General features: G+C 47.2%; 1 protein-coding gene across 3 annotated transcripts in view; it reads right to left on the reverse strand.

Moving 5' to 3' along the window:
- AXIN1 (axin 1) overlaps positions 1–21,439 on the reverse strand; it is a 73,570-nt gene that overhangs the window by 33,214 nt on the left and 18,917 nt on the right. The window lies entirely within an intron of this gene.

Consider the following 21,439-nt stretch of genomic DNA (forward strand, 5'->3'; position numbering starts at 1 on the left):
GATGGAAGCATTACCAAAGTATTTTAAAACCTGAATTCGACAGGGCTATACCCTTCAGCCAGCACACCGCTAATATAGCTCCTATTCACCATGCCCTTCTGCTCCTAGAAACAGACCCAGACAACTTTCCTTGTAATACAAGGGTTCATGGATGTTCGCTGGTCACTAAGAAAAATCATATTGTTTTAGGTCCATTATGGGGTCAGTTAGGAACAAATTACCCTCCTATTCTCATAAAAAGAAAACTAATGTTTTGCTTGCCACAAACCAACAAAAACTCCAAGCTACTTCTCCTTGGAGGACAAAGCTCAGTGTAGTTGCGGACTGGTGCAAAGAGCATCCAAAACTGAGTCAGCTGAGGTTTTTCATGACTGTTTGAGGCAAAGACAGTCTTGTGAGGTTTCTCCACACTCGGGTGCAGGACAGTCAGTTGGGTATGAACGCTTACGGGCGCCCTGGGATGGCGAGTCAGCACGGATGTCATCTAGCACACAAACTTTCTATCTGTCACTGTAAACACGCACTGGAGCAACCTTATTTCTATATTCCATCAGATTTCAGAACAGCTTTCTAGGGCAAATATTTAAGGCTCGAAATAATTTGGACAAGTTCACCCTAAAAAGCAAGGTATAATCAGTGAAAACCTCACCACCCCCCCTTCACCAGTCCTCCCCTTGCATAATGGTCAGTTCTGAGCATTGAAGGAGCGCTGTGCAGTGCCACGCTCCTGTCACATCCGATGTGACAGTTGCGTGATGGAGGCTGATACAACCTCTTAAATTGAGGCAGGAATGACGGACAGCTCGGGCCTTCCCTGTGGGCAAAGAGAAGGATGCTTTTTGGATAACCCAATTAAAATATAGCATCAACTTCTAGTGGACCTTCTGCCAGGACTATCTGGAAGTGACACGGATTATTCTCGCAGTATATTAAGAAAGCACTCTGATATATAGAATCAAATGCACAGATCAATCAATTTCTCCTTTGTATCTGCTGATACAAAGACAGAGCAGCAGAGAGCATCTGAAGAGTTCGTCGGGTATGGATCCGAGATGGCTGAAGGAACCAAGAGCGAGCAGATGGGTGCTGGGTGGTCCCTGGCCCCTCCGGAGGAGTTGGGATGGATGGGCTCTCCTGCAGCACTCCACGGCTGTGGGCTTCCCACTGAGGATGCAGGCAAGAGTTTGGTCACAACTGTTGTATTTAGCTAAAATTACACACTTAAGCATGTAGACAACAGGGATTACTTCCATTTTAGCTCTGCCTCTAATACATCAATGCAAATGTAAACTTTTGGTAAGCGTAAGTAGATGGAAAGGGTATAGGATTTCAAAGCAATCATAACAGGTTACATTACTTTTGAGGAATCCATCTGTATTCAATCCTTCTCCTAATGTTCCCTCTCCCTGACAACTCTCTTCAGCTGGCTCGCATCACTATTTGAATGTTTTGTGCTGTGCCTCTGAAGAACACTTTCAACATCTATTAGGAGGAAAACATTAAAGGAACATGGAGTCTAACAAAAAAAAAACTGGTCACTTCTGATCTGGGAGGGGAGGCTGCTTTAAAAGGGATACAGGCACACTCAGAGCGATTTGAAATGTCAGCTAAAAACCTCACATACCGAGCTCTATGTGCTGATAAGGACGATAAAAGGAAAGGTGAGCATTTAAAGTTAGACTTCACAAAAATTCCTGCAGACTTCCGGAATTTTTTTTTTTTTTTGATGGAAAGAGCAATGAATGGTTTTGAAATGAACACAGAACATTTCACACATCACAGAAATAAAGCTGCACGTCTCTTCTGCAGCTCTCAGTTGCTCAACCCTCAAAATAATCACACAGGGAACAATTATAAGAGAGATCACAGCGACCCAAGTAAGTCAACCTGACCAGCTGCCTTTTCTTTGCATAAAGCCCTCCACTGATCCCTGTCAATTCTGGTAATGCTGATGAGGGCCAAAACTGTTGTAGAAAACTAGCAAGCATCTCCTTAGGGCTTCCTTCTACCTGTTCAGAGTTTACTTTGCATGTTGTCTTGGCTGCATCCCATCCCCAACTCTCCCACTCCACCAACCAAGACCAGCACACAGCACTCTGAACATCAGCACCGTCAGATCTTGGAGCTTCAAGCTAGGTGAGAAGAGAAGTGAGGTCCTCTTCGGTCCTCTTGCCCTAGCTGGAGTTCCCACTGCATGGCAAGTCCCTAAGGGCATCCTTCTCCTTCCAGCCTGGGATCCCCAGTCCCCTTCACACAGCTCCCCACTGAGGACTGTTTCAATTTTAAATCAAAGACGGGAAGTCCCCAGTTTTTGCCAAACATGCTACTCTTTGCTCTTTGCAAGAAGCGCATGCTCTGGCTGGCATGCTCTGGGGAAGTATTGCATCGCCTTCAGAATCCACAGCAGGAGAAAGATCTCACAGATCCTGCCTGCAAACCCAAATCCACATGGCACTCCCTTCGGTTCTCAACAGTTACGTACCTCCTTCATTGATGTTCTTCATCAAGCATGGAAAAAAAAAAAAACTAAGGCAAGAAGGAAACTTCCTTGGAGATGAAAGACCTGTAGGCAACTAATTTCTCTAGAATTTAAATTTTCACTGGAGGGAATAAATTGCACAACACTCTATTGGCAGGTCTGTGAGACATGGTCTCCCCAAGTCTGCTAGCAGTTCCAGTGTGGCTGGAGCAGCTCCCAGTCTAACAGGGAACTGATCAGGTGCATCAGTTTTCATTGCTACCATCTTCTCCAACTCTAGCACTGAATTTTTATGACACTGACATTTTCTGGAAGAAAATTTTTACTCAAAAGAATTGGAGTTGTGATAGAATCCAGGCAGGCTGGCAGTCCTCCTCTTGCAAGGGTCCCGCACCTGCCTGACCCTGAGATAAGTGCATCTCCAAACTCCCTGGTGGCATGGAGAGGCACCTCCAAACCCCTGCACTACCAAAAAAGCAGCATTAGATTAGTAAACCCAAGAGAAAAAAGACTCATGAAGTTGACAACCACGAAACCCCAATGCATTCTGCTTATGCCCTCCCAAACAGCACTTCCAGAAGACTTCCTCCCATGACATGCTCTGAACCTTTGGTCAGCAGGGTTTGGGTGAGCAGCTCATCTCTAATATGGGAGAAATCCCATTTTCCAGACAGCTTGAGCCATGAGGCAGCTGATAATGACTCAAACTTCATGAGTTGCCTTGGAAAACTCCAAGTTGCAGGAGAAGTGAGGCCAGGGGTACATCCTAGGGAAGGACATCCCAAAACGGGCTCTGCAGAAACTCAGGATCTGTCACCACAGCTGACGGTAGGTCGAGTAGCTGTGATACTCTCCCTCCGGCACATCAGCGAGGAACTTTGTGGCAGGACATGATTCCTCCCTTCCCCTTTTGGTGGGCCGTGTTTGAGCTGAGGGATGGTGCCCAGAGACCACAGAGCAGGGCTGCAACTCAACGAGACCCAGTTACTGAGCAGTCACCCCTGCTTTTTCACACCAACTTCTGACAACTTAGTTTAAACTTTCATAGTCCTGGGTTTTTAAAGATGACTATTTCCAGAACTACATTTGCAGGAGGAACCCAGGACTAAGCCCTACACTTATTTGGTATTTCTGCTCATTTTGTTTTCACGATTGGGAGGACGCAGTCTAATGCTGAGACACCTTCCAGCTCATTATTTTAATCTCCCATTTATTCAGAGTGAAAAAACTAATTTTTCCATTAAAAAAGTTACATACTCCCACCCAAGGAAATAAAAAAACCAGCTTTCAACATGAGAACTCGCTGAGTCTCTGGCTGGCCAGACAGGACCAAGCAGAGCTCCCTTACTTCCCCCACTTACATCTGCCAACAAGTGGGTGACTGTCACATCCTTCACGCAATACCACATTTCATTATCACAACCAGTCAATCGAATTAAAAGGTGCACGTTACCTTATGATGTACGAGCCGAAGCAAATCCCTTCAGCATATTTAAATAGCACGTGCTGACAAGAGTGTCCGAGCGGCAGGGTCACCTTTAAACAAGGGATTAGAACAGCATCCACCAAGGAGTCTGACTTACAAGATTACATTAATCTACCACCTGAACAGAAAAGTCTCCGTTTCCAATCCATGGTACCAACAACCATCACAAAATTTGCCCCATACTGGGTATAAAACTATTAGAAATGTCCCGAAGCATTCACAGCGTTCCCCAATACATCATCACGGGTATGTTTTGGAGCTAAGAACAAAATGCCTCTGAAGATGCAACGCTGAAAACCTTTACTCCTGACTGGATTTAAACTGCACTAAAGACGCAAAGTCTGCTCAAGAGGTTAAAATTGGGGATTTAGCTGGTAATTTGATTGCAGATCCTTGGGGCTGCTCCACTTAAAACTCTTCCCAATTACTGCGGGTACTCAGACACTGCTGTGCATCTCAACTTTATCACTGCCAATGTCAAGCTAATCACATGTGTGCTAGGCAAGGGCAGCTTCTTCAAAGATCACATCAATTCTGGACAAGTTAATCTGTTCTTTGAGGTCTCCAGATGGCTCTCGCCAAGAAAGTTCACTTCCAGCCCTGCAGCCGGCGAGCGCAGCGGCCCCGGCGCTCTGCAGAGCATTACAAAGGAACCAGATCAAAGTTGTGTCTTACAAAAAAATGAAATCTGAAGTTTGAAAAGCAACAGCAGCCTGTCACTTGTAGGCTTAAAGACGACTTCTGCATGCTCCAGCTATCAGGGAATTTATGATTACAGTCTGGCTTTTAAAAGCTGATGAAAAAACCGACGCTCTTTAGCGCTCCTTGCCTTTGCAAATCTGTATCTTCTTCCGTGCTTATTCATCCTCCCACGCTGGAGGAAGAAGGGAAATAAATAAAAACTTAACTAAAAGTACAGATAAGGGCTCCTCTTCTCTTTTATTCTAAGGCATTCAATTCCATTTTAGGAGTACGCGGAGATTATTTTATGGGGAGCTTCAGTAATTATTGCAAAGTATTAAAGGACGGTTACAAAAGCTCAACCCAAGATCTACCAGCCTGAGTTTCCAATTTCTCACTCCTTTGCATTTACCAAGGACATACTACTTCTCAGGCAAGACTAAGGTACAGAAGACGCATTCATTGAAACCAATAATTTAGATCACAGGATACGGCAAGGTGGGTGAGAAAAGTGATTTAGAATCTGTCAGAATCTAGGAAGGAAGCTGAAATACAGGAAATAAATTGTTTGCCTTAGGAGGCAAATAAAGACTAGATAGGCTAAATATTGTGGCTGTATTGCCCTATCGCCACCCTCACCTTCTTAGGAAAGGCTTTCAGACAGCAGGATGCAACCACTGTGTTCCAAGGAAACTGCAGAACAAGTCCCTCAAGATTTCATCTGACTGCATCTACAAATAAGCCTTCCCAGCTCCTCCTTCCCGACAGAGGCAAGGCTGTGCTCATTCATCGCCCCAATGCAATACTGTATTTTGTCCACGAGTTACAGATTTAAAATCAAAGCTGTAAAAATCCAATTTTGACACACAATAAAGTCCTTCCTAAAAACAATGCATGTCTTCCCTAGAATAAGATCAAAAAACCTCATTTCTTTAATAGCTCAATGCACAAGAAATGAATTAAAATAAAAGAGAAAATATGGGCAACACAATGTCTGCACATCAATTAACAGGACGCTTGGATCATCTTCCTGAAATAAAGCGGACGTTGCAGAACATTTTGTTCCATATCTAACAATAACAGGAATCTGCTTAGACTAATTTCCACATATTAGTCTGAATTTATACCGTAACATAGGTGGTGTTTTTTTTTTTTTACGATGACATGATTAATATGAATCCTTATCCATTATAAAAGGTTGATATCAAATAGGGACGTTGACTATAAAATATACAGGATATTTGATTGCATCAGTTGTGATTGAACAAGAGCCTCACTGCTTTGGAGCAGCCTGGCTCCATCAGTCGTTCAAAAGCCTCTGTAGCGACCTAAGAAGCAACAAAACCAGGGCAAACCCAGCATCTCCTGTGTGCATTTTGGATATCCAGAGTATATTGCTCCCACCCATAAGCCACGCTCACCTCCGTGCCGTGGCCTTTGTCAGACAGCACTCCATAAGAGAATTATTTGTAATATTTTATTAGGAGGGATAGAATCAAGCTCGCACAGGGATGTGCCGAACATCCACACTTGTTGTGTGGATCACCACATCCACGTGCATCCTGAAGGCAGTGAGAGGACCTTCAACCCAAGGACCAAATCCTCCTGACACCTCCAGAACAGAGAGGTCCTGCCCAGGACAACACGCCTAAGGAGGAATGTCAGAATGTAGGATCAATGTGCTTTAAGGTCATGTTTTGCATTAAAATAAAAACAAATCTTTTCAAATCACTGGGCCTATCTACAGGAGCCTTGCCACGTGCGCAGGAGCTGGGTTCCCATCCCCGGGCAGGGGATGCCGTGCTCCAGCACACTCTCTGTGTGCTCCAGCTGCCCAAGGGCCTGGGTGAGAACCAGCCCACAGCAAAGCCCCCCAAAACAAGTGGGAACCCAGTCCTCACCCCCCACTCTTTGACCCTCTCAGCGTGCTCTCCCTGGGCCACGGGGCTGACTAGCGCAGACACGGGCACTAATGCAGTCTCCTTTCCCCTCGCTTAAGCTGAGGGCTGGGGAAAATTCGGCAACAAGCTGATAGACAAGACCTTTCCGCTCTGCTAACTGGCTTCTCAGAGTGAAATGACATCTATGCCTAATACGGCAAGTGATTTTACATATATATATATCTATATATACCTATCTAATGTGCTTAAGTGGACGAACACACGGAATAGCCATTTCAGACAGCATGCGGCAGTGCCAGCTCCCACATCTCTGCTTTCCCGGGTGATTCTCCCAGATAAATCGGGGCCGGTGGAGAGGAGGAACCCTCCAGAGAGCTATGGGGGTCTCTGCATGGGCCCCTCTGCCTCTTCCCCATCGATTCCCTTCCCTGGGAAGGCAGGCAGGGCAGCTGGGAGACGTAAAGGAGTCACAGAGGAAACTGTCCTTCCCCGAAGGGGCAATACAACCATCACGTTGCAGATGTGAAAATACCAGCGACCCCCCAACCGTTCAGAGCCTTCCACGTCACGTCGAGTGAGCGACCATCCGTCCCTTCCTCCCGCCCTGCCCGCGGCCCAGGACGTTGCTCTCTCTGCAGATGAAATAAGCAGCCGAAAGCATCTCCCAGCTTTCCAGCCGCGGGCTGGCCGTGCAGACACCCACGCAACACGGCTTCCAGCCCAGAGCATCCCCCTCGCCCGCACGGCGAGGGCCTTCATGAAGCAAATTACTTCCAAATGCCTGCCTCTGAGGCGCGGGGAGAAAGGGAAGCCCAGGTTTATACCTGGGTCTGCTCATAACCTAAAGAAGGCAGCAGCTCCACTTAAAAACAGCACTGCCTGCAAACTATCAAATTAATCCCGGGATTTCAACAGCTTTTCTTCATTATTTTTCGTCTCAACCAAACCACAAATTTACTTAATGACTAAACCAGGCGAGCGAGTACTTTGTTTTCCAGACAGCGGGAACCTTTCTAACGGGATCCAGGTTTTCAGAAAACAAGTTTACCTAACGTCAGGAGAGGGAGAGGGTCCATTTCCGAGATGCTTTTGATGCTTTTTTTAACTTGCCCAAACCCACCAGCATCGTGGTCGGGCACCTCCGAGTCCCGAGGCCGAGGAGAGGCGCTGAGCAGGGCGAGGAGGAATACAATAAGAACACTGTGTTCCAGGAATGATCGAATAAAGGCAAGAGCATGCTTTTGGCTGGCAGGATTCAGCACTGTAACTCCGTCTGCTGCTTTTCTTCTCCGTCTGAAGCAACGTTGTTTGTCCACGCTTCTCTGAAATGGAAAGTATTTCCTCTTGCCTGCTCGTTCCAAGGAAAGATCTGAGGAGGCCTGGTATAACCAGGCAGAACTGGGGATTCTCCAGTGCCTCAACTCTTCTTTGCCAAAATTTCTGCTCAAGAAGAAAGGGCTTACAAGAAAGAAATTACGAGCAGATTTCTCTGCAAGCTCAGTAACTTAAGACCAGGACCTGTAGGATGAGTAAGTTTTTGGATGGGAACAAAGCATCCAGCTTTGGCCAGTGACTCCAGACCATTCCCCTCCTTCCCACGTACCTACGGAGCCTCTGGAGTGTTCAAGAACATGGGATGGGGCAGGGACATCTACAGGTACGTGGACCACATTGGGGAATGGGAGCCATTGGAATCAAAGGGCAAATAAGACCTCCTGGGCTCAGTCCTTCCGTAGATCACCGAAGCTTTTCAGGAGGGCATCAACCCCAGCACTGCGATCCGTGGTCTGTATTGCTTTCAGGGATAAATTTCCCGATACTTAAATCACAACAGGGATGTTGCTGATGGCTGAAATGAAAGGGGAAGATATGCAACTCAAGGGGTCTCCATTTGACAAAGACCAGTCACAGCTTTGACATTAAACTGCTTGTTTGTATCACTGGGCCACGTAACGTAGGCTGAGCCACACGACCGCAGACTTGCTAGCCTCACTTAAATCCTCATCGAAACAATGGCATGAAACTCAATAATCATTACCAATTTATTGCCAACAAACTTGGTATTTTAATGAAATTACAAATTCAGGTGGCAGAAGCAACCGGTTGATGTAATGTTTTGAATGTCTATGAGGCACCTGAGTTGGCACCTCAAAACAACCCAGGTTTGCTCCCGAAGACATCTCATGAAGCCCTACTAATGATGAGGTGGGTAGGATTACTGAGGGACCCTTAGCAATAATTCTGCACAAAAAAAAGACTTTATTTCACTGAATAAGGTCTGGCTCACCAACGCACATGAAACAAAGAGGTCTGCCTCCAAGCGGAGTCGCTCGCTGGTGTCTTAACTCCTACAGAAAGGATCCAAGAAACTCCGCCAATTGAACAAGAACCTTTGAGGTGACCGAACTCTGACCTCAGCTGGTAACAAAACCAAAAACACGGAGGGCTGGCAAGACCTGGCAGAGATAAAGCTGAGAGTCAGGATTTAATAGTGCTCCCAGAGGGGAGATTCAGCTGATTAGAAACATCCTAATCTTCCCTCTCAGTGTATATTAAAGGTCAAGAAGTGGGATCAGATATTGGCAGCACATGAAAAAACAACTCAGTCGAGCAAAAGACCTTCACAAAGACGTTTCATACCTTCGCATTAAAAATTCCTACAAAGCCTTATTTAACTTTACTTCTATCTAGGGAACGCATTTAAGTTTCATGTCAAGAGACCATTAGATCAGGACAGAAAAGAAGATCCCTCCCCCCAGAAGACTTCTGCCTCAGTACTTTATAACGAGCAGGAATTCACAAGCATCAGTTGACTGCAACCACGACAGGTAAGTCTCAGAAGCACAGCACCATGCAACAGAGCTCCTCCAGCAGTCCTCTGGAGTCTCACAAGCTCCCCAGGTGGGGTCACTGAAGGATACTTGTTGGATCACGTTAACAAGTGGCTGGCTGTATCAACAACAAAATACTGGCAAGCTGCAAAAAGCTTTTAAACTTGCTCTATCGTTTACTGCTCAGCTTTGAAGAAATGTCAGCATCACAGTAAATGCATAAATCATAACTCGGTCTCCTGGTCTCTAGTGGGAGCCCGTAATCTGACGTTCCCTTCTCAGCTCAAACTGACCTGGCTGGTACAACGCAGTGGCTGGGGCAAGGCGAGGGTGGACCGAGTCACGCTATCCTTCTGACAAGGTCCGTTAGAGGTTGACAGCAGTGACAAGTCTCCAGAAGAACTGTAATAACAATGACAACCAGAAGGAATGAACCACGCAGAAACTGTGCCTAAGGGAGACAGATGCTGTTAAAAAGGATCTTTCCTTTTCTAGAAATACTGATTTTTTTCCTCTTTTAAGAGTTTAGCAGACTAACAGCACATAACTTGCTGCTGTCCCCAGAAAATAGGCATACAGAGGGAAGTTAGTCTTGTGAGGATGCTACAGACAGCCTTCCTTTTAAATGAGGACTAAAGTAACTCTTCCTTAGGTGGTGCAGAATGAAGTCTTCACTCACAGTCCTAGTTTTGGGACAGTCACTGAACCTTGCACCTCCAGCAAGACCTGGAAGCCAAACCACCAATCGCTGCCTCGACGTCACAGTCAGTCATATTTAAAGATCATGAATGAAATTAGCTGATTCAGTTTCTCATTTCTTGTGGCTGTACTTTTACAAACGGATCTAAATTCAGCGGCTGACTGGCAAACCAAAAGCAAAGAATTCAGCGGTGAGAAAGACGGAGGTCAGCATCTGAAGCCAGCCGGCGCAGGTGGGTTAGCAATCCCTCTTTACTGCATATGCCTTGACCAGAACTAGAAGGACCCCACTGGGCATGCTCCGCTGCTGAAGGTGCCAACATCTCCAGAGGCAGTTCTAAAGAGTTCAAGGTGTGAGAACCAGTTCATCTCATTTAAATGGATATTAAAATGTAGTGAAAAAGGCGGCAGGGAAAGAAAAAAAAAAAAAAGAAAAAAAAGAGAGTTGCTCACAGACAAATTGCATGGGAGCTCATAAGGTAGCTCCTGGGACACTGCAATACCAGAAGGTCCAGCCAAACTCCAGACCAGAGGGGAGATGAAATACCTTTAACTGTAGCCGGAGAGTGTCAGGGAAGCTGGGGGGAAGCTCATATCTGCAGTCCCTCCCGCTACTGTGTTTGGCCACTGCTCAGGGAAGTCCTGTGCTTGTTTGTTCTTGATGTACAACCTTTTCTTGATGTGAACCTTGCTTGTTGTTATTTTTGCCTTACGCAATTTTTCTGTTTTGGTTCTCATCCATTAGAACAGGCAGATATATGGGCTTTTACCTTTATTACACAAATTCCACAGTATCTTTTCATCTGGTGTGCATTATTGTGGGGATATATATGAAGTACCATGTCCATTTAAAGTGCTGTAAAAGAGCTGTTTGAACCCTCGTTCCATTCCTACATATCTTTACACAATTAAAACCAGTTGACGGTTTCATTTGGGAAAAATGAGTGACAATGCAAGCAATGTGCTTTTTATTCTAAATAAATTAGCCACTGTTCAGATAAAAGACAGCTGTATTTTTTTTTACCTCCGTTTTTTAAAGACAGAAGGCTAGGTGATCAAACTCTGTGTGTTTCCGTTGATCTCTTTTTACTCCCTCCAGAAATTCTGAGTACAAGGTATTTGCTGACACCCAACCAAATTCAACAGGAGAGGGAGGCCCCAAAGACACGGCGATAATTAGTGAAAACAGGAAGGTGTGGAGAGACTCTTAAGTGCTCTGAATAACCACGAGGCTGTGGCCAGATCTCAGCAGAAAACCTACATGCAGAAGAGATCTTACCATCGCCTCAAATGCAAACAGAAGTTTCAGCTCCAGCTGACACCTTCCCAGACACCGAAGTCAGCATGGGCCCATTGCAAAAGCCACATTTTGGGAACCCCAGTGCTGAGACCTGGTTTAATTCTGCATTTTGGATGGCCGTGGATGGGCCCCAAATCACCTCCAGTCGACAGGATGTGTTGCTGCTACTGTTTTCTTCTTCTCTAGCAAGCGGAGCCCAGAGCAGAGCACCACGGCTAGTCTGACCCACTGCCACGCGCTGCCATCACCCCAGCTGCCATAATCAGAAATGAAATCCTGTGGATGAAGGAAAAGGCTGTTCTCTGTGTAGGGCCTGGAGCACAAAAGCTGTGAAACACTGGAGCCCCCCTGCATGACACAAACACACCATCTGTTACAGAATGCGTATGTGCCGTACTATACATACAGGATTTCATTGTAGGTAATACATAAATGCCTCATCGCTTTAGATGTTTTCTCCTTAAGACTGCAGGGAAAAGCAACCTACAGTTTTGAAAAAAAATTTATCTTCTACTCACCTCTCTTTTGCCCATGTATCACACTGTTACTGATCCTGCACCACCTCTGCAGAACTTCACCTGCTCAGGGCACAGGATAAACGGATTGATATCCTTATTTCCCCCCTCTTTGTACTTTTACATCACCCAAATCTCATGCTGAATGCAGCATTATTCACTTGGTTGGAGATTCTTCTATGGTAATTTTCACAAGTGAATCTCGTATTTATTTGTGATGCTATCCTCTTATGCACAAAAAGCCAGCTGCAATGCTGAAATAGTCAAAATTTTCTCAAAATGTGGATGCTCAATTTGAAATGCTCTGGGCCTAACACTCAGCATTTTTGTAAGACTTGATGCATGCTCAGCAATCACTAAGTCTGATCTGGCTCTTAAGTTGCGCACAGAAAAGCTAAGGCATGCACGACGACTCTCTCCCAGGGAGAAGAGCTGTCTCACAGGACGTCTCTGGCAGAAACCAGCACGGAAGCACCTGTGTTTTTCTGCTTGCATCTTCCGCCTCATCCGCTGCAAGGCCTTTTAATGATGCAAGAGGTAATGCAGGTGCCCTGCGCACCACCCTCCTGCTCCGTTATTTCCCCTGGCACTAGCCATCCCATGCACCGAACAAGCAACAGTCCTAAAGAGAGTCTGTGATCACACATCAACAAATAGCTACAGGAGTCGAGAAAGTTATGAAATGCCACGCGCTAGCACCGCGCATCAGACTTACACCACCCCATGTCTACATGGGGCAAACACCCCCAGCCCCCCTCTCCCGCTCGCTACGTGGGTTCAGTCATCCAGTTAGGGTCAGCTCACAGCCCTCCCCCTCGGAGGCGAACAGGGTTTCTCTCCTCTAACCTGCCATGCATTTGCACAAAAGGGAATTTTATCCCATTATCAAAACTGGCTGAGATTAGTGGATAAGCAGCATCTTCCTCCTGTGTAATGGGCTTGAACTACGGCTGAACGGGCAGCTTCAGCTGTAGCACCTGAAAACACCGGGATGCATCGGAAAACCCCTTTCCAGTTTTATCACCCTGTACAGCCTTGTCTCTTGCTAGCTCCCACGATCACCTGCTCGCCGTTGGAGGATCTCGCCCTCCTCACCTCCTCCCTGTCACTGCTCAAAAAGCCTTTTTTTTGCTGAGTGCCTTTTCTGGAGGATGCGAGAAGAGAGCCGGCTCACCTAACGATGAGCGTCGGAGACTCCAGAGTCATCATCATCATCAGTGACAGGAACTGCAGTTTCCAGTCTCTGAAGTCTTAGCCACGAGCATCGTCAGAGCCAAACCACTTTTCAGATACTCTGGCTGCCAAAATTTTAAACCATCTACTATGGAGCTCGTGCAATTTTCACAAGCTTCTAATTTAATCAAATTGGACAGATTCTCACATGGACAGCAAAAGGTACATTCAAGCTGCCGGCGCCCCTCCCACTTCCAGCAACCCACTTGCCAAATGATACAGCCCTGTTTCAAAGTAGAAAGCTGGAAGGTTATCAATGAAAAGTAAATTGCAAGACTCTGACATGAGCAAAACAATGTAATTTCCTCCCCCTCTGTTTTTGCTAAAATTTGCCAAAATAATTCAGCCTTAGGCAGAATCTCAGCATGGAAGAATACCAAACAACACAGTCTGATAAAGATATGAGCAACTACAACGAAGTTTTATATAATGGGAAATGTTAGGCAACCATGACTACAGCCATTGCCGCCAGCTCCGCCTATACAGTAAATGAGTGATATTTTAACATCGCTATTAACCCCCCTCCGCAAAACTACAAGCGAGTCCGTAACATGAGTCATAATATCCTTGGCATACATTTTGATCGCAAAGTTGATGAAAGCACCCGTCCCCGAACCTGTGTGTGAAAACCGTAGATGAATTCATCAAAACATGCAGGAGCTTGTGACACCGACGTCTGAGCCTGCACGTTTGCATCTGCAGTCGTGAGACTCTCGCATGACACGACGCGACAGCACAGAGACTTGGCTGCCAACTTTTGCTGCCGGTACCTTGTCACATCCAGGGAAGAGAGAACAATATTTGCCAGCGGTTCTTATTTTAGGACTGATTTTTCTGGACTATCTGTATATCCACAGTACGATGTAAAATTCACACCGTGAATCAGTGAGCAAAGAGAGACTCATCTGTTTTGCGTGTGCATGTTGCTAACACAGCAACTGCTCGATGGCATCATCTTCTCTGCTCACGACGATAACAGCCGTCTATGTACGCTGCAGACATGCGTTTGTTGTGTAGCTTTAAGCAAATAATAAATGAATTTATGAATTCCACTGTTGGTGACTTACGGAGATCCTCCATGCAGGATCACTTCGTCGCTTGCCCGCGGGCAGCAGGTTGACTGCCTGGTGGGATTGCCTGCCGAAGGGCCGTAATTCCTGACCTCCAAATCTTCCACTTCCCAACTGCTCTCAGTCTCACCACTGGAAGTCTATCTCAGTCCAGATGAGCAATCAGAATAACTAATCAGGCTGCTTTCTCCAGTAGAAAGGAAGAGGGCTTTCCCAAGCAGCTATTTCCCGACACTAACCTTGCAAATTTGCCCCCCGGGTTTATTCTCTGGGAAAAGTTAGGGAACAGGTTGGGACAAAGAAATATCTGCACATTTCCTTGACTGGGGCCAGCCCCAGGAGATCAGGAGGCCATGCATGTCTGTGAGCGGCTGCCCCTGGGATCAGGAAGGAGAATCTTCATTTACTGTTGGAAATGCAGTTGCACCCAAAAAACCTTTTGGGGATTTTATTCGCTGCTGCAAGCTGAGGAGATACGGGGCCACAACAGCTCTCAGGACACTGCTCACAAAGACTTGGGCTTCACTTTTGGGAAGAATGCTATTGCTGAGGAAGACTTCTGTCTCCCTGGGAGTTTAGGGGAAGTTCATGAAGCGATAAAACTCTGACATTGTTGACCTTCACTGAAAATGTGATAAGAATCCAGAAGAGTGAATATACCCCCAGAACAGTGCCCGCTCAGCTGCTAGTCTTAGAGAGGAGATGATTCTATCAGTCCTAAAGAGGACCAAGGACCGTGATTTGATCAGCAGGAGAGGACGTGATCATCAGACCCTACAAAATCTTTTCTCATCCTGGACAATGTCACTTTCCCAAGTGACAAGGACCAGCAGGCCAAGGTCACCTGTCTGGCTGAAATTCAGCCCAGGAGGGCTGGTTGAACAGTGATAAGAGAGAGGTCTCTTCAACAGAAGTCTGAAACGCGTAGAGCTTTTAGTTCTAGAGCAAGAAAAGATTTTGACCCAGTTTCAGATTTTAAGTCCATCTCCTAAACAAAAGCAGCTGAAGTTTAAATGAGCCAATTCTGCAGATCATTACGCTGCTATTACACAACTCCTTCTAATCCCTGAAGTGTGGAAGATGTGCCAACGCCAGCCCAGGCACATCTTTGTCATTTCAGCTGGACTTCCAGCCTTTCCACTGAAGATTTCATTCTGCTAAACCATTCTTGACAAATGCCAAACACTAAAATCTCCCAAATATTTATTGTAATTTCTTTGGCCACGCTATCACAAGTGCCTAAATTCCCCTTCTCAGTTGGAGAGCTATCTAGACCAAAGGTCTCCAAATCTTTCAGCCTAATAAACATCACAAAGGCTCATGAGCCCCTACGAGTAGTAAGGGAGAGATTGTTTGTGCCACAAAAGGAACAAAAATGACCAGCCATCCCCTGCTGGCTATTCTCCTCCCCTAAGAACTTGGTCTAATCCCCCCCACCCTACAGCTCTTAGAAGAACAATGTGCCAAGGAACGGGAGCAACTGCTATGCATACTGATTCCCCCCCAGCTTGGACGTGGCTCCTGGAGGACCACTGCCAGCCAACTGCTAAGAGCAGCCCCCCTCTGCGACGCTGTGCTAAGGCAGAAGGTTGCTTTTCATCCCCCTGTCTTAGGGACTGCCCAAAGAAACTGTCAGGCTGGTTGCAGCTCTCCTGGGCTCATGCAACAGCAGAGCTCTTCCCACAGCTTCTTTGGGTCTCCAAAACCCAGCAGATAAAAGGGCTGTGGAGCAGCCACAGCTCCCGCAGACGCTCTCGGACCCTCCGTGAGCCAGCCTGAGAAGTAACTTGGACTGCATCCTCTGCCTTCTCCCCAAAATGTTTGGATGAGCCCAAGGAGCACATTTCTACTTCTCTTCCAACGTGCTAACACAACCCTTTAGGTGGGGAGGTACACACACTCGCTGACAAGCCATGCAGGGAGCAAGAGCCCAAGGTAGCGAGGGAAAGGAGGAAGATGTGCCAGAAACACGGGGTTATGGCAGCTCTCAAAGCCACCCCTGTGTGCTCAAGTGTGTCAAGGTCAACCCTGGAAGTACGGGTGTCTCTAAAAGAAGCCACAGTTGAGAAGGTAACATTATAAACCTATAAAATAAGGTTTTACTGCTGCTGACTAGCTGGGACATGCAGAACATGTGTTGCAGGGAACATAGCATGATTTTATTAGCAAACACAAAGCCATTCATGCAGAGTGGCCCAAACGGGGTGGGTTGAATTAAGAGAACAATAGCAGCTCATCAGATGGCCCTTTCTTTCACATATGTCTTCAACTTACTATGCTAGCAAATACTTAAAGCAACTTGGAAACACATTTTCATCTGAAGAGCCTCACGTTATTAACACATTAGATTAAAATCAAAATAATTGAGAACGTAACCTATTCCTGATGCTGTTCATTAAATGACTAAATCTAAACCATCAGCACTCAGCCAGCCTCCCCCTCTTTTGGAAACCCACTTGCGATCAAGTGACTATTTGCCCGAGGTAGCCCAAGCCAGCACGTTGCAGCTCTGCTGAGACTAATTGGGATGGTCTTTCGGCACTAAACACAACACTGTGTCATTGCCCGAGCGCGTGGGTCGCAGGAGAGCTGCAGACCCCTCAAGTTGTCCAGGGGAAGATGTGCTCAGGCTCAGACCAATCTGAAAGGAAAAAAAAACAACCCTGTTGCGTCAGAGGCTAATGCTAACCATGTTTCAAATTCGATCATGGATTCCAGTTCCCCAAATAACAAAACAATAGACACCAAAGAGGAAAAGTGGAAACTGCTGCTTGGGGAAGCTTGCCACGACATGCTGGCTGGAAGTGTGCTGGGACTAAATCCTGCTACAGCCGGGCTGGGGCTCAGCACGCCAAGGCAGCCCGCAGGAAAGGCAAGGCCGGCTTTCCCCTTTCGGAGCTGCCTGCTGGTCCGTCTGCCTCCCTCCCGTTTCATCTCCAGCTCTCCTTGCAGCGCCCGGTCGATGCACAGTATTTGTGCTGCTCGCTCACCGCTGGATGGGAAGGTTGAGAATAGATGAGCAGAAGAGACAGGGGACAGCACGGAGATGGCCTTGGGAAGGAGAGACTTCAAAAGTCACACAGCGGGCTCCGGCTCTGAATGTCCTTGCAATGGGCACCCCTGTAGTGGCTTTAGGATCTAGAGCTGCCCCGGTCTTATTTTATGCCTAACCATTTTTTAAGGCTTTGCTTTGCAAAACAACCAGGCAGGTGAGCAGAGATGCTGCTGCTGCTTTAAAGCTCGCGTGAGGAACAGCCTGCCTACTGTTCATGGCTTAAATTACAGATTTGCCACAGGACACCAGTACAAATGATAAGGCAGCAGCGCCCTGGCTTAACCTTTGTCAAAGATTTCCTAATCTTCCCCAAGATTAGACTTTTGTTCTTCTTAACTGCCAGCCCAACACGCCACCTAGACTGCAGGGGGCCAGGCCCACAAACACAAATTAATTACATCAGCTGTAATTCACACCTCTGGATGCTTTTGAAGCGACTCGTTAAGTGCTTTTGCATAAGACAGTTGGGGGAAAAAGAAAACCTAGTAGTGTATCACATTGAAATACAGATTTCTGTTCTGGAAGGAGCACTGCACAGATTAAACCCTAACAGCCCAACTGGTGCATTCAAGCAGACGCAGTTTGTCTCAGTGCTGGTCTGGGTGTCTCGCAGAGTCCAACCTCTAGGATCTGCAATAGCATCAATAAAACAGCCGATTTCATCATTTCATCCATTCAGTCCCTTTCCCCCACAAGGGCTCAGAGCCAGAGGAGCTTCCCAGACGGCCGCCCCTGCCCACCATCCAGCTACGCCAAAAGGAAACTAAAACTTCCCTAAGGAAGATGCTGTTCCTCGAGGGCTGGAAAATCCCCCGTCCTAATGCAAATCGTAACGTCGTCGTCCCCCTGCAGCCGAGCAAGCAGGGGCCTCCAAACGCGACCGCGGTGCAAACAATAAAAAAGAAGTGTTTCGGCACAGCAACCTTTGCAATATGACCTTGAGGCGAGCACCAAGCCGCTGCCGGTGACCCTCCGGAGAGCGAGCTCGGTATCACCGCTTCGGCCGGCGGCGGCAGATCTGCGGGTAGGACAAGGCCAGGTAACCGCGCAGTCGTTCCCACTGCTCAGCACCCCGCAGGGGAACTTTGAAAGATTTAGTCAGTCCCAGGTTGGTGCTGCACAGCTTTCAAGGGAGAAGGACAAACTTATTTTCCTATAATTCACTGTAAAGAAATTGCAGAGCAGCTCGGTTTGCTTCGGAGAAAGACAATTCCCCGTTGCACAGGGTGATGGCTGCAGCAAGGAGGAGACCTGGCTGTGCCTGAGCAGTCGGCACTGCCGAAGCCATGCTGATCCCGACCCTAACCCACGCAGCGACAACATCCAAAGGGAAATCTCCATGCTTCAGTCCTCTCCCTGGTTCCTTCCTGCTCCTTCCACCTGGGGATTACAGAGAGCGAAAACCACCAGCAGCTTAATGATGGATGGGCAAAACCTTTCCACGTATCAGACGATCACTACCCGGAGGCTGATGCGGGAGATAGTGGCCCTAAGCTCATCCCGCTCTAATGGCACGTCAGAAATGCCGGTGGCTTTCTGCCTCCCAGCGAGAGGGGCGGCAGGGGCAGGACGGGGCGGGGGAGACAAGTTTTAGCCATTTTTGCAAGTTTAGTATTCCTCCAGCGACCACATGCTGCACAAGAACAACCTCCAAGCCAATTAGAAAATTAAAAAAAACAAGGCAACACTAAGGACTAATTGCTTAAGATAAAACCACCACTTATCTCCCAAATGATTTTCCCTGACCCTTTGGTGCATGGCAGTTCTCCTCTGAATAAAAACGTGAGCTATTTACCCAGGGTGGGATTTTCATGAGGGCCTGTAGGTGTGTCAAGGCAAGGTCAGTAAGGAGAGAGCATTTTTTTTTTTTATTTTAATTTGTTTTTTTTAAGGCCAACAGCTGTAGCTTGGAAAAGCTAGCAAGCAAGCTTTCAGGCCCTCAGATTACCCTCCTGGTCTGCAAGAAAAGCAAGAAAATGAAAGTCAAACACAGGCTGAGAACAAACGTTCCAAGTTAAATATGTTAATCAATTAGATAATTGGAGTGAAAATGCTGCTCAGTGCCCCTGAAGAGGCCAGGAGACGTTAGCAGGAGGAGACGTGGCAAAGCTGCGGAGAGACGGGCAGCCGTCCTCCATGAAGTGCTGAGGTTACGTGGTGGTGAAGCGTTAAGACATGTCAGAAAATAAACGTCCTTTCTTGAATTCAGGGTCTTAAGGAGCAAGCAGAGAAACGCAGCTCCCAGGCCCACCTTCAGAGGCACCTTCTAGGCCCCCACCGTGAATCGGAGCCGCTCCTCAGTGCTCGTCCCCCAGAAATGCACAGTTTGCGTCCTGCAGCAACAACCGGGTGGGTCCCCGTGGTCTACCTCCTCCAGACCTTCCAAGAGCAAGCTGCTTTCGACAGAGAAGTTTCTTTGGGATGGCACAGAGCTCCACGTGTGCAGGGATCCTGCAGCACCAAGCCTGGGCAAGGACGGCGACCACCTCTCCCTGCAGACCCTGCCCGTGGACCACCGCAGCTAGAACACCACGACGACTCCGACGCAAGGCCAAACTCTTTCTTTGCATAGCCTGGAAAGAATCCCAGCAATTTCAACGACGGCAATCTCCCTGCCTGCCATCTCCCGCGGATTTTCGGCGCGGCTCCTCGACGCTGCCGAATGCCGTCTCGATACCCCGCACGAGCGAGTTATTTCAAACATTTTCAGCCCGTGTTGCTGTGTGCCGAGGTAGAGTCGGGCGTGAAGAAAGCATTCGTTGAGTTAACTCTGTTTTACTCGGCAAGTGGAACAAATTTCATCACCCCCTACAAGTCCATTCTGTTTTCTATTTATACCGCAGCCATTTGGTGCAGGACTCAGGAGCAGCAGGAACAGGTGATGTAATGCGCTGTACAAACAGCATTCTGTTCATACAGTGGGAAAATAAAGCGCATTCTCTTGGTTTCTTTGATCACGCTTAAAACAATCAGATTAGAAGTCACAGATAACCCAATACATGCTGGAGATGAAAGGACTCGGGAGAAATAAATCACCCAAAGTTAGATATTAAGCAAGATTTCTCTCTCAACAATCAACTTATCTGTGGAGAGAGGAGGAATGACCATGTGGTTTCAAAATCCTGCCAGGCATTTTATTTATTTTTATAATACCATAAAGCTACTCCACCCACTTTTTCAGAATGAACGTTGCATTACACAACACATCAAAGGGACTTTATGGCCTAAATTAAGCAATAAAATAGTTGAGATTGTGCGTTATGCTGAAAATTGGCCGGCTCCTGGTGCCTGGTGAGATGGGAGGTGAACACCGTGTGTTCAGAGCACCTGAAGAAAGCTCGGGGCGGCATGGCCTGAGGTATCAAAGTGTGTGGCACTTGCGTTTCATAGACCAAAGTGAAGTTCGAGGCCTTCAGTGCCCGATGTAACCCTCTCTCGCCCAGGGGACAGTACCAACCCAAGGCATGGCATGGGATATCGGGCTGGCGTGAAGAGCTGGTGCATTGATAGGATATGGTCCTTCACGCCCATGACCTTTTTCACGCCCATGACCTTTAAGGTTCGGTTTATAGGCAAAGCTCTGTCGGAAGCTGTGGGCTTCATGGATGTGGCTCCCCAGCTTCGACAGCAAGCCGTGCTTTGGGAAAAAGAGATGGGAAAACCTGGGGAAAAGCCGTTGGCAGGTCTGCAGCATGGCCGCACTTCCCACCATCTAGACATCTCCTGCCGCTTCTACCTTGATCAAAATTACACAGAAGTTAGAATGAATTGAAGCCCCTCTTGAAACGTTTTCTGGCTTATATGCATTTTTAAATGAAAAATAACCAGAAGGCGGGATACGTAAGAGTGGCGTGTCGGTGCTAAGTGTTTATTTTCCAGCTCTGCCTCACATCCTTACATAGAAAGGTGAGAAATGAGAGGCTATCCAGAGAGGAGAAAGTCGACAGGTCCCTCGCTCTGGAGCAGAGCAGGGGCCGAGTTTCCACTGGAGCAGCTCAGGAGATGCAAGAAAAGTCAACCTGCAACGAGACACGAGCTGGCGGGTCCCACACACCCCGGTGCGTGCGTGTCCTTCCCTTCCTGCTCTCAAAACAGAGTTTAAAAAAAAAAAAAAAAAAAAGGATTTAATTAATTTGGGCCCTATCATGATTTTCTGCGGCCTGACTCATCGTGTTTGATCTCCCAAGGC

This window comes from Calonectris borealis, chromosome 16 (assembly GCF_964195595.1).
Source record: "Calonectris borealis chromosome 16, bCalBor7.hap1.2, whole genome shotgun sequence".
Lineage (NCBI taxonomy): Eukaryota > Metazoa > Chordata > Aves > Procellariiformes > Procellariidae > Calonectris > Calonectris borealis.